Raw genomic sequence first — 13,938 nt, 5'->3', positions numbered from 1 at the left:
CCCGACCATACGCGGTGTCCATTTCGTTTCATCCATATGGGTGGGATGAGAGTTTTCTACGCCTACGGAAAATGTCCCCGGGTTGGCAGACATAAACCAGCATGCACACACAAATTGCACACATCGCTTGTGCAAATGCACTTCGAACTATCGCGCGAAAACGGGCGAAAGAGAAGAAAGGCAGCAAACGATGGCCACCATTTTCCGGTTGGCACTGGAGGCCCCTTAGCACTCAAGACGCTGATAACGGAACGCGATGAGGAAGTTTTGTCGTCCCATTGTCCCATCCCATCCTACCGATGCATACACGGTGGAAATAATGGCTAGGTAATGAGCCACCAGCGGTGGAATATGGCATCCTTGCCCGTGCCGTATGGTAATGGTGTGCCATTGGGCACAATGTTAGGCCCGCGTACACGGTGGTGGATTGTGTTTGTGAACCGGATGGAACTCTGCTTTGTTTTTCACCGCGCACCGGATGTGCACCGCACACGACAGAAGCTGCCACTAATTCGAAAATAAAGCGCACATACGCACACACACACACAGTACTACACAAACACACATAAGTGGAAACAAGTATGTCGTTAGGTAAACTCGTAGATACTCTCACCGTGCACGCGATGCACATTCGCACACTGTCGCCGAGAAATACTGCCGTCATCGTACTGCACTCGAGTGCAGTGCGATGCAGTCTTACGCACACACGTTTACGAACAGAAGGAGCAGGGACAATTTTGTGGTGTGGTTTTCTTCGTGTTTTTTTTTATTCGCCTTCCCTCCCCATATGAGTGACGCCATATTGTGTGTCACACCGGTGGCTCAATGGCTGACTGGGCTCCCACCTTGCGATGGATGGATATGCTGCAAGTGGGGTTTTTTGTTTGATGAAAAGGCACACAGAAAGTTAAGACATGAGTTTTAAAAAAAATATTATCATAAACGGGTTTAAAAGTTTCAACTTGTTCGATGAAAATTCAGGTAATTAAAGTTTATCTAAGAAAAACAATTCTAACTACCCTCTGAGCTTAGATTATTTTTTGAATTTCAGGCTTTAGCTCGAATTATAATTTTTCCCCTGTTAATATGCAAAAAAAATCTTGTCTTAGATTAAATTTCCGTTTTAAGTCCAGAAGCTGGTAAAAGTCCAGAATGGTAAAAGGTCGTCACCTTCTTAGAACGATTGATTTCAAACACATTTTCCGTATGGCAACAAAAAAAACATCATCTTGCAAATGGGATGAAATTAACACCATTTTTTTATTCGTTCTTCTTCAAACCATAGAGCATTATAGAAACTAGAATATACCCTAAGCAGGCTGGCAAGCAGCGATCGCTTGCGTTTCTATGGCGTCGTCTAACGCGCTTGCTAACACGCGTTTACGATCAACACCTCACTTCTGGTGCGCTTGCAGAAGGGTTTGAGATCGTATTACTAGTTTCGTTCGTGCGTATTAAATTAAATAGATCCTCTTTTAGATGAGGCGACCAGCGACAATCACCGTCACGACGTGGTCAACACTTACCGAGACCTGTGATTTAAGGGTTGAAGGAATATCTAGCGTTGAGTACATAAATTAAAGTACCTTTTGTCGTTAGTCTTGCTACGCTATTCACATTAAAGAAGCGTATAGCTCATACCCTTCTCTTTGCCATTTATTCACAGTGTGGATCAAAAGAACTATCGTAGGGATAGTGGTTGGTTTTGAAATAAAAAAATCCACCGTCTCGCGATTTCTCTCTCGAATCCACCTGCATGCCATACAGCCGTGTGAATCGAAGGAAGGATATGCTCCAGACAGCAGGATGACTGGAGCGTGTGGTCCGTACGTGGAATGGGACACACACCGTTTGAAATTCGATAGTCTTGACCGGACGGTTAAAAATTAACCGACAAAGCAGCATGCCGATGACGAACCAACAAAAAAAAGGCGTTCTGAATTTTTTTGGCTCGTATGCCTTGTTTAGAATAATGATTAAATTGAAGGTGTTTTCATAGAGAGATGTAAATATAGTTACTTACCAAAATAAAAACACAACACAACATAAAACAGAGGGCTGGATTAAATGAGATCAAAAACAAGAAACCAATAACTTTTAGACTAGAAAATAGGAAATCGGGTTTTTCACTATCTGTTTACTATAACTTATTTTAAATAAATTTTAACATTAAAAACCTAAAATCGAAATCTTTCTAATTTTCTTATTTTAGCATCAATTTTCATTTGAGTTTGTGCAGAAAAAAATATTCGTATATAGTGCTAGGACATTAGAACATTAGACATATTTGTTATTTGTCATTGATATTTGTCATTGATCAAAGAATTGTTATCAACAAGAGATAGTGTTCTATCTATCTATTCTTTTATTATCATTGTTTGTTTAATCGATTCACAAAATCTAGCCATATTTATCAGTTCTTCAGACACATAAATTCACTAGACTTACATCTAACTACAATAAAGTCGGTTGCATTATTTTTTCTTTCGCTTCCCATAAACCCACACAGGAAGCGGTCTCTTTCTTTAATCTTCTCAATCTGGAGTCTCAAGGAAACCAAAAATCAGAAGCAGCATCTTACCGATTGGTTATTCGCTGTCTGTCTTTTTTCGTTTTTGTTATCAACTTCAGCTTCCTTCCAGAGCGAACCGAAATGCATTACCGGTAAAGTGAACAATACAAGCGGACAAAACACGGGACGAAACGAGTAATGCAACGCAACGCTCCTTGCAAATGAGGATAAACAAAAACTTCGGGCCGATCAGAACCTCGCTCTATTACCTACCGCCGATCGGAGCGGTGGATGCGGCGTGCCCTCGTGAAAACACAAAGCCCGGCTGCATTTTGTCCAGCATTTCTGTACATCCCAGCGCCCCCGAAAGTGAGTGGGACGAGCGAGGACATGCAAGCGCGAGGGCAAAATCGTTTAGTTTCTGCCCCTGCGGTCGCTGATGTCTGATGTCCCCGAAGGGCAGCGTTGTGTGGTCGCACGGTTTAATGCAACGTAGGTTGGTTTTTTGCTTTTGGGAGGGAACCCTTAAGAGAGGACCTTTTTGTTTAAATACACTGCTCTTTCTCTCGTTCTCCGGTACGGTCGTGGTTTTTTTTTGCGGTCTGCTTTGGAGCCGTTGCAGCTCCGATTAATCTAACTACCCCGATGGTCAGATCCGGAACACACTCTCAAGAGTGCTAGAGGATCGAGTGATCCGGCGGCAACCGACTTTACTTCCGACCAGATCGGTTCAGTTTTTTCTCCTTCTCTCCTCCATGCGCACTGTCGGCACCGTTACTGTGCGTGCGTGGTCAGCCGACGTTCAGCCCGCTTGTTTAATCCATTTCATTAGCGTCTCATCGCTTGCTTGGATGCTGCTTGCGGGTGGGGTCGTGCAGGGGATTTACACGACGAGTGGACACAACAGCGAAACGGGTGAATGAGGCACGAAATAAAACGCACCGAACCACACGCGCAACATCGGGCGCGTTTTATACCAAGAACCGGCACCGAGAAAACAGAAGAAATTAAGGACAGCGAAAAAAAAACAGCGAAGCAAGCGAAAAACGAGGCAGACACACGCACACACAAAGTGAGACCCTCGCCAAAGGACGATGGAGAACAAAAACAAACAAGACATGAAAAGAAAGACCGCCCCAAAACGGTTCTGGACAAACGAGCCGCACAAGCCGACATCAAGCCACAAGTCTTTCGTCGTTAGTACTTCGGATATAAAAAAAAGGCGCAGACCTTCCGAATCTTACTTTCTTCCTTTTCGAGACCTTCATTCGGATCCCCTCGCCGCACCCTTTGCCCATTCCCATCCCCCAACACTCATTAATGTCACCCGAAAACCCGTTTTTCGCGAATGTTATGCCTCGGCAGAATGGGGCAAAGGGAACGATCAATCTCGCCGCCACACCACCCGCGCTGTGGGTTGATCCCGTTTCGTCTGCCAATCTGTCAAAATTACCCATTTGCCGATGCCCGAAGTGGGCTAGTGGTGGAGGGGGGGGGGAGGGAGAGAAAGGTATCGAAACGCAGCCGGGTCGAAACTCCCTCACAACTTAATTAATGCGTTTATTATTGGATTATGGCAGTGTGGTTCATAATGCGGCACGCGGTTGTTTTACCGGGTGCCATTCAACTGTGATTATGATTCGGGTCGGAAAGTGGGTTTACTTTTTTTGAGGCGCGTTGTGTTTTTTCCCCGATTGCCTTGCGGTTCTCGATCGCACCGGGGTCCTGAAATGGGATACGAACGATTAGATCGCCTCGAGTGTGAGGTATGTTGTTTTAGATGCGGAACGGAGATTAGAGTTTTGAAGAGTCTGCGAGGTAAAAGCTTGCAGCTAGAAGCCGGAAGTTTCCTGTTCGTTAGAGTCCGTAAGAGTGGTGATTCTACTCGAGTGACGTTGCGGAAGCAGCTTTGTTAGTAAGAGCTTTTAATTAAAGTGTGAAGCGTGTGTTAATGAATTTTGTTGTTCGCTACAGTAGGGGTGGAAGGTGGAAAGGAGGCACTCATTGTTTCTAAAAGAGTGTTAATTCGTTATGTTGTCACTAAAGTTCGACAGAAGCCCCTGCACATAAGAGATTTTTTTTTAATGCATTCAACTCAAGAAAGTAATATTAATCCAAGCCGGCCGTATTGCTTTAAAAATTATTTATTTTATAGTTAAAAAAAGGATGATGAACATCCCGTTGAGTGGATACCATAAATTGTGCTATAAATCTATTCATACTGAATTATAGCGAATGAACTCGGAATGAACAGCAGGAGAAAAATAATCATTGAATTTATAGTTCAGAGCCTACTTTATAGTATAGATGGATTTGAAATTTAATTGCAATATTGATGTTTATTTCATGAGCAGCAGCAAGTCTTACAACAAGTTTTGTGTTGATTAATAATATTATGACAATAATGAATTGAATCGTCCAAAAACTTTTTCGTTGAACAATTACCCATAATAATCTATTTTCAAGCTTAAAATTACCTCAAGGTGCTTCAACAAGTTTTCTAATGCAAATGCATTTTATTAATGCATTTTAATGATGAAATTCAAGCATTGAAGAATGTACTAGTAACACTTACTCTTTCGCAGTTATATCAATCTGTCCGTACACTGCGCTGTGTTGACCTTTGGGCATCCGCTTCTGATGCTTCACTGCATATGCTTAATGTCTCAGCAATCAAATCGATTTTATTTCCACAAAGAAAGAGCCCAACGGTGGCCCCATTTTGCTACCATTCCCGCTGGAAAGAAAATCGATGCAAATCTTACGGTTATGCTCGTACCGACCGAGGATGCACGTACCTCTTCTTATCAACCACCCACGAGGATAATTTCGTACTGCATGCGGAGGTCAAATTAGAATCTTCCTTGCCTTTGTGTTGCGGTTTCGGGCCACAGTTGATGACCGGTGGCCATCCACACCGCAAAGAGGGCGTCGGGTCGGCCATCCGAGGTTATTATTTCATACCGACTGCAACGGTTTCCCATTGTCCGTTTGTTGCGGTTTCTTGCTCCGGCTGCGACAGTGAAACAGTTTTGTGGCTAACGTTTTTGGGGGTTAGTTTTGCCCGGCACTGCAACAAGGAAGTGCACTCGTCCAAATTACAATTATCATAATCACCTTGCTTCGTGTCTTGCCGCGGTGTAGCGCGTCCCCAAACCTCTGCTGTTCACGCAACAGATCAATGGAAGCCTTCTACTCCGGCACAGGGACCGGGAGCTCTCAGGGCAGTGTGAAGGCGCAAGCATGGATGACTTTTGAGCGCGCTCGAGTGCGTATGAATTTTTGATCACATGTGCATTTGTGGTTTACGGTTTTACCGGACCACGCTGTCAGGATGTGGGCCGTGTTTTGAATGCAGCTCAAGGTTGCTGCAAGGTAAGGTGAGCGGATGGTCATCAAAAACTTCCGTCTGGCAGTGTGTCAATCAACGTGTCAGTGCTGGCGAACCATAACGATAATCAAATTGCATGTCTAAAATGCGGTAAGAATAGAAACATTCGAGCATGAGCTAACGGATGCAATGATGTTCAAGGAGTTGGCTTACATACCACAGATTTGGAACTTTGTATGTACTGGATGTGGGGCTCAATATTATCCGAATCGAAGCCTGACACTATTGAAATGAAGCCATTTGAGCAAAAGAGTTGGTAAGTGAACCAACATTTTGATAGAAAATTAAGCAATTGGTTTACCAACAATAAGGAACACTGGAACATTATTAAACTTAATAAGAAGCAATATTTTTTATCAAACTTCAACCCGACAACAAATCGAAAAGCAACCCAAAATTTGTACAAACGAATAACCTTGATGTTGTGCATTCCTTTCGCGCAGTTCCTCCCATCCCAAGCTTCATCCCTTAATTCCCCTACCGAATGCCGAGGTCCTGGCCATTTGGCAACTCCCGTTTTCGCAGTAATAGAATCTCGCCATAGTCCCACAAATCGACTGCAACTAATGCAATATTGCACGCACGATTTGCTTTTTAATTATTGATGGCCACTTCCGAAACGGAGGCCGGTCGCATCATGCGTCGGTTGCAAAATGCAAAGCGCCCGCTGCAAAACCGTTTGGCAAACGGGCGAGACGATGTCGCCCATCGCCGACAAAGGCACACCAGTGCCGGGCCCGACCGGTGCGTGTGTCGTCACCTGCGGGCACAATTTGTAGCACTAAATTAGCTTCCGCTGCTCCGTACGGTGGCCAGAATCCGTTGGTGCCGTTACCGTGCGTCGGTGCGGCTAAGGTCAGGAGCTGCTTGGTGCTGCACGGTGCGGAGTGATTACATTTCGCTAGATGCCATTGCACTTTAGGTTCGGTTCCGGTGTAACGGTAAGCAGGGATACGAGACAGAAATGTTGCGAATGCTACACGGCTAGGAAAGTGATTAAAATTGCACGAAGCTAAATGCACCTGGGCGAGCAGCGCCGTGTTGCGCTTCTGCCGGTACTTAGCGATGACTCGAATTTGATGGCTTTTTTGGTGAGTTGCTCGGTTGAGGATGGGACGGCGCGGTTTGGTTTGGGGGGAGCGCTGGTTTAGTTATTTACGATGTGACCGCTGTTGGGTTTACAATGTAGCGCTGGAGAATCGAGCCATTTTGTCCCGATGTGTATAGCACGACGTTTACAAGCAGCCATGTTTGTTTAGAAACGTCTTTTATATGCTATCTTATCTTAAGCCATTTGTTGCATTTGGACGCACTTTCGAGAAATGCGTTGTATTGCAACGATCCTTACAATTGTAACCTCTCAAGCAGCCAACTACAGCGTGTAAACCTATGGTATACTAATGTCAAACTATACTAACCAAAACAAACATTGCGTGAAGGCATTGGCTTTGTTTCGGAGAAAACTTGATTTCTTATGCTAACAGGATGCGGTCAAACAAAGTCAAACATGGGAAGGTGCATTTTGTATCGCTTTGACTTGTGCCAGGACTGCCACACCGTATGCAACACAATAAACATTCGTCGGTCAGCAGGATAGTCCATGATTGCAGTTTTGTTTTTACGAGCTGACCAAGGGGAATTCGGTTAACCGACGAAACCACCATTTGCAACCACGGAGGTAGTTGCATCGCCAATGCAACCCTGTGTGGCGCAGATCGCACTTGAGAAAGGTTGGAATGGAATATCTAACAAAAACAGGGATAGAAAAAAAACCCTCCACAAATTGTGCCAAAGGATGCAATGGGAACCCGTTTTTTGGATGCGCGATGGACCACACTGCACGTGTGCAGTGTTGATGCAATTCGGTGCCAAAATACACACGGCACGAATGAATAGGCTTCGATTGATACCGGAAGCGATGGATTGAAAAGGGAAGGCTTGTCTTGTTTTTGTTTGTTGGTATGCGTATTTGTAGCTCAGATTGCTTTTGATTTCTTTTGCACCTTTTCAATAGACCACGATACAGTTCGGATGGATGGAATAGAGCTGTTTGGGTATCAAAATGGACACTGTGACGTCTTGTGTTGCTAACTTTAGAGTAAAAGCGTTTAAATTTAAGCTTATATAACTTAGAGCTGAAAACATTGACCAAGAAATTGCATCCTAAAATTAGTGTTTTGATGAACTCTCGTCAATATGGAGAATTGTTTTTATATTTTATGGCAAGTACCATCATTCAACTGTAATATTTGCTGTTATTTAACATATTTATCCTCTCCCATAGTGCTGAGGAATAGCAAAGTTCATAGGCCATCTTGCATTGAAAACAGCTAGCTATGCTGGCCAACAACTACCACAAACTACACCAGCATTCGCCCAGGACGATCACTTTGAAGGAACGGTTGAACCAACCCGCAAAAGCGTTCGTTTGAAAATCGGCACCTTTTGGAAAATCGGCGTGAAAAGCCAACAGCGCGATACCAAAAGCACGAGGCCTGCACATATCACCCAAAACGGTGTTCGTTATCCGGCCATGCTTCCGGCTGTTCGGGCCGAGACACGGACGTGCAGCGGCGTGCACTTCATGGCGGCTACGGCTGGACAACGGTCGTGTTGCAACCACATAACCGCTGCTGGCCGGCCGGACACCCAAATCACAACGGAGGACGCTTTCGGTCGACAAGGAACCTGACGCTGACGTTGCATCACCGGGACGCACTATTGTATTGCACAGCCGCGCCACAAAAAAAAAACCCTTGGCCACTACTGAAACACGGATGGTGCGAAAATCAAGGCCCTCCGCGAATAGTATTTCCGGTCTGCCTGTTGGAATGATATGCGCACCAAAAAAAAATGGCCGTTCGCCGTCAGGTAAAGTCCATTCGGAGGGAAATGTTAGACGTTCCGCCGGTTCATCAATTATTCGTCCGACCGAAGAGAAGAATCAATTTCGGTAGTGCAGCACATTGAATGCATCCTGCATCTAGGCATCGGCAGGACATCGTTGGAAATGATTCTGGTCGTACGGTATCCAATAACGGATGTTTAGATTCGAGTGGCCAGAAAGATCAGTCATTGCAATGAAGAAGAAGCGTGCGAGAAGGTGGAAGGGTTGGGATCCGGGTTTTTTGCATGTTGATACTGATATCAATATTTTCTCGCTAATCACAACGATGAGATGAGAACTGTCCTAGCGCGGACATTGCACCAAAGACGACTGTGCCAGCTGCAAAGCGCTGCGTAATGGAATGCGGGATAGTTTAGCTATTCTTGCCATTTAAGTCACCGGAAAAGATATCTAAAAATAAAATGGTTTCTCATAGATTTATGAATGAAACATAAAACTCAGTTGTATTTTGTTTTAATGATCGAGATATAATTTTCTCGATGTTGTGTTTGAAATTTTGATAGATATTCTCAAACTATTTCCAATAGTGCCACACTTTGAATGCGTGGCACATCTTTCACCAGCTGCTGCAACTGCACTATGCATCGGTACGGTCCATCCAAAACAAACGTACGAGCGTTTGGACAAAAACCACACCGACGCGGTCGAATCGTACGCGGTTTTCTCGCGAGAAAACTCTATCGCAGGCGCACTTTTCGGGCTTTATGTGGGTTGCTAGGGGGTTTTCCTTTTTTCAAAAATGTTGATTGACCACTCAGCAGACGATCTAGACATTGCCTCTGCGCACGATACGACCGATGCATTTGAACGGCACGGCAAGTCACTCCGGTGTCGATTTTACCGCCCCGGGGATAATCGAACGTGCCAACATTCTCCCTTCCGGTCGATTGTTTAAATTGGGAAAGGATAGATTCTATTTCTACCGCAAACAACAGAAAAAAAAACCTAGCACAGGAACAGGAAGTCATAAAAACTGTACGGCGTAAATGTAAATTGAACGGAAGTCAAAAACTGATCTTTCTTTCAATGCAATGTAATGTGGTAGCGAGTGGTGTAGAACAAAAAACCGTTCCCAATCGATATGCAACTGCAGAACTGCAGCAATGCAACGATTGGGCGTTTGATTTGCATAGCGTTTTTGCGAAAGGATAAATGAAATTTTGTTCGAAAGAGCATACGAAACTAAAGGTAAAAAATAATTTGATTGTAAAATGTATGCAATCTAAGTTGATGCAGGGGTTTCTAGATAAAATTGTAAAATGGTAAAATGGTTGATTTTTGATGCTAATTGTTCAGAACTATAGATGCAGAATTTAACTGCCCCTCTCGAGTAACAGCAAGTTGAGCTCGATTCTGTGCGAATATGTTTCAAATCATATAGTTGCAAAGCTTTTCGATATGACGGGAATTTGATTCGTTCCGAAAAAGTTCCAGAAATGGGAAAGAACTCACATCTATCTCTACAAAATACAGTTTCTTTTCAGAACATATAATCCTATATTACCCTTTAAAAGTGTTACACAAATTTTATAACACATACCCAAAAAATATTGTAATGTAAAGTAACATGACTGTTAACATTAACCAAAGTAATAGTGAATAATTCACGAACGTTTGAAATTCAGATGAATTTCTGGATGAAGTCTCAAACTTGACCATATCTGAACCATATTTGGGTTCTTTTCAACTTGAACTCGATTCTGCCGAGTTAAGAATTCACTCAGTTGCAAATTGTAGTCCTTTAGAAAAGTTTGATTGTAAAAAAGTTAAAAGAGATCCTTTAAATAGTTTTTACTTTCTAGCATCAAAATTACAAACATTTTACATATAATGTTCAATTGCACCCTGAGGCAAATGTTATCACTGAATGAAGTGTTTTTCATTAACTAATGTCTATAGTTTGGTAGTGCTACAAATTATGTAAGTATGACGCTTATTATATATCATTTATCTCTGCTATATTTACATTTATTATCCACTTAATCAATTATTAACATATAAATTTATTTCAACAAATGATTTAAAAATCTGATCGTTATTTACTCTTAACGGGTGAGTTTTTTATTGGTGTATCGAACACACATATTAATCGCTGTTGCTTCGATAATCCGTTAACACTTCAAACAGTTTGTTTTCGGTGAAATCCTTGTGCCGTTTTAATGCCACGCTGCTGTGGCATCAAAACTGAGCCAAAGCTGTAATCAAAATTCAATTATAGCACCATGATTTAACGCTCCCGTTCCATTGGAATGGCAAATTAAAAGACGTATAAAACATCATCATCATGCGTCGTCGTCGTGTAATTGGCATACGAACTGAAGTGCGTCGGATCAGTTGATGTCCTTGTAGGTTTCAGCTACCAGGTTCTGCAGCAAACAAACATTTTAAAGAGCATTTAGCGAAGGCCCGTACCACAAGTAGGTTAGATTAGAAAAACGAAAACATGGATGCACTGATGGGTCACAAGACACAAAACAAAGCATGCGGTGCTTAGGTGAATGGAAATTGATTGTGGATGGCAAGCGGAAAAAAAGCATGGAAATCGAGCCCCATAATCGAGATAATTACACTTTAATGGCCACACAGACAAACTCGCACGTGCATGTGTATGTGTGCGGGGCTGTGTGTGTGTCTGTGCGGAATATTTATGGAGTGTGGAAATGACAATCCTCACTCGAGCAATCGCTGACCAGATGGAAAACGCTTGACTCACAATGACAGCCACTTGATGATGGTGGCCTTTTTTCCGTCCGCTTCCCCCCTCCACCAGGCTCGTTTCCCACTTCGGAAAAGGGTCAACGCTGCGGCTTGTGACACCGGGACGTTACGCGAATCGCACTGTTCGTCTGCCGCCCGTACACACTGATGGCACTTTTAATGAACCATAATCATGCCGGCCGAATGGGGAGAAGCTCTGGATCTGGAGCTTATTTCACTCGCCTCCATTTTGGGTACCACCATCCCCGGCCCGCCGGACGGTTCCCGCCTACAAACAAATAGTAAAAAAAAATACAACAGACTAACAAATGACGAATGGGTCTGGCGGGAAAATTGCTCGAGCTGTAATTTGTCACACAACAGCGACGCTTCCAGCACTGGTGCTCTACACTGGTGGGTATCCGGCCAGGAGGGGATCTCCCCCCCCCTCTCCCACCCAAGCTCTCTCAATTTCCCCCATTGGCCGGGTCACGGTAGGGGTAGTCGGGTGACGGTTTGTTCACGCGCGGCTTCTCGCTGAAACAATAGCGATGGGGAAGGGAGTGCAGCGCCAGCCGGTGTGGTGGGGTTTGGGTGGGTTGGAAAATACTAGGTACACAGGGCAGCAGGGCAACATAAAACCGTAATCACAGCCTCTGCTCCGGTCGTTTCGGTGTGTAACGCACGTAACGTTTCTGTGTTTGGTGGTGTGTGTCGGCGGTTTTCCGCATACACAGGATGGCCTGGTGCGTGAACGATGCCGTGTGCTGTGAGCGAAAAGATGGAGAACCCGCCATCTAAGCAATGGTGAAGCGTGACACTTTATGTAGTGTGGCATGGAGTGGTTTCTAGCATATTTTGATGCATTTATCAGTTGTATTTATAATAAAAATTATACAGAAGTGCACGCTTCACTCTCTGCGTAGTAGTAAAATAGTACAATTAAGTTAATTAGATAATAAACACAATGGACTAACTATTCGGCTACGTGGTAAAATAAGTCTAGTAGGCCAGAAGTGACAGGCATGACAGGAGTGACAGGAGTCGCTAAGCCTACTATGCTCGTTAAGGCCAAAAGAATAAGTTACTATGTCATAGCCATACCGTACTGAAGTGTGGTTAATTTTGAATCCTCCGCTAAAATGTACATCTTATTTTATCTTTTGTTTTTGTTCACTGTAGTTTTATCTTTTTAATGAACACTTTACGTGTATAAGAAAGGCAAATACTTTGTAAGTTTCCACCACAACTGCCATAAGTCGGCTTGGAGTGCAATTAATTTCACATTTAGCAAACAGAAAGCTGCTGTAGAAGTTTGTTGCGTTGTTGTGCTCACGGTACCGTGTACCATCACCACTGCACAATGCAAAGCAGAACAAAACTCCAACAACTCGTGCGTATGGGTAATGATTCTGTGTGTGTGCAAAAAAAAAATAACAAGGGAAAGAAAATTGTCCCCATGCAGTGTAATTAGTAATGATGGTACAGACAATTATAGTTCCCCTCAAGTCTGTGCGTAGTTTCCCTGCAAAACGGAGTCTTCCGCCAAAGGTTGGGATGTTGCGTAACACACACCAGAGTTGAAGAAAAAACACCACGGCCATAAAAACCCACGGACCTAACGCTGGAGAAAGGCAGATGCTCCGAACACTAGTTTATGTGGTTTGAAAATATGGAAAATGATATGAAAAACAATAACCCATCAACCGTCCCCGTTCCCCCTTCCGTTTCCCTGCCTGCCGTATGTCACGCTAAATGGACCGAGAAATGTTACACCCACACGAGTTTGCCCTATCTCGCCTCACTTCACTTCACACCGGGACAGGTGGAACGAGCTCTATGGCACTGGGATTTGTGGGCAAAGTGGGCAGTTTTGCGAAGTCCATTCTACCACCCCCACGTGAATGGTGGATTGGTTGGAGGTAATGATAACGCCCGATGCGTATGGCAGAAGGAATTAAGGCCATCTGCAAACTTTGGTTGGATGTACTTTTGTACGGTACGCGCTTGAGTGCGCCAAGCGTGTGTCTGCTATGGGTCCGAAAGGTTGCAATGTTTGTGTGTAAATTATGCACCTAGCTGAGTAGAAATCTTTTCTTGCCATTAATTATGTAAAGTCCACCATCGCAGTAGTGACAGTGGAACTAGAGTCAAATTTTTCAAACGATCTCTATTGATGAATAATTGGTGTTCTACTAGTATGAGCAGTACAGTACAATCTACGCTAGAACTAGCAGTAGTAGTAGATATACTAAAGTAGCATTTCAAGCGCATAAACCAAGTTAACCCATCTCCTCACCTTATTGTCTCGTTTCAGAGACTTTCAATATACAATTATTATAATTTTTATTATTTAATATACAATTATATTACATAGTTAATTAGTTACATGAACATTTGTATTCTAAGGCATAGAAGTCGTTCGCATAA

The sequence above is a fragment of the Anopheles moucheti genome, chromosome 2 (assembly GCF_943734755.1).
Source record: "Anopheles moucheti chromosome 2, idAnoMoucSN_F20_07, whole genome shotgun sequence".
NCBI classification, from domain to species: Eukaryota; Metazoa; Arthropoda; class Insecta; order Diptera; family Culicidae; genus Anopheles; species Anopheles moucheti.
Note: the sequence above shows the minus strand (reverse complement) of the source record.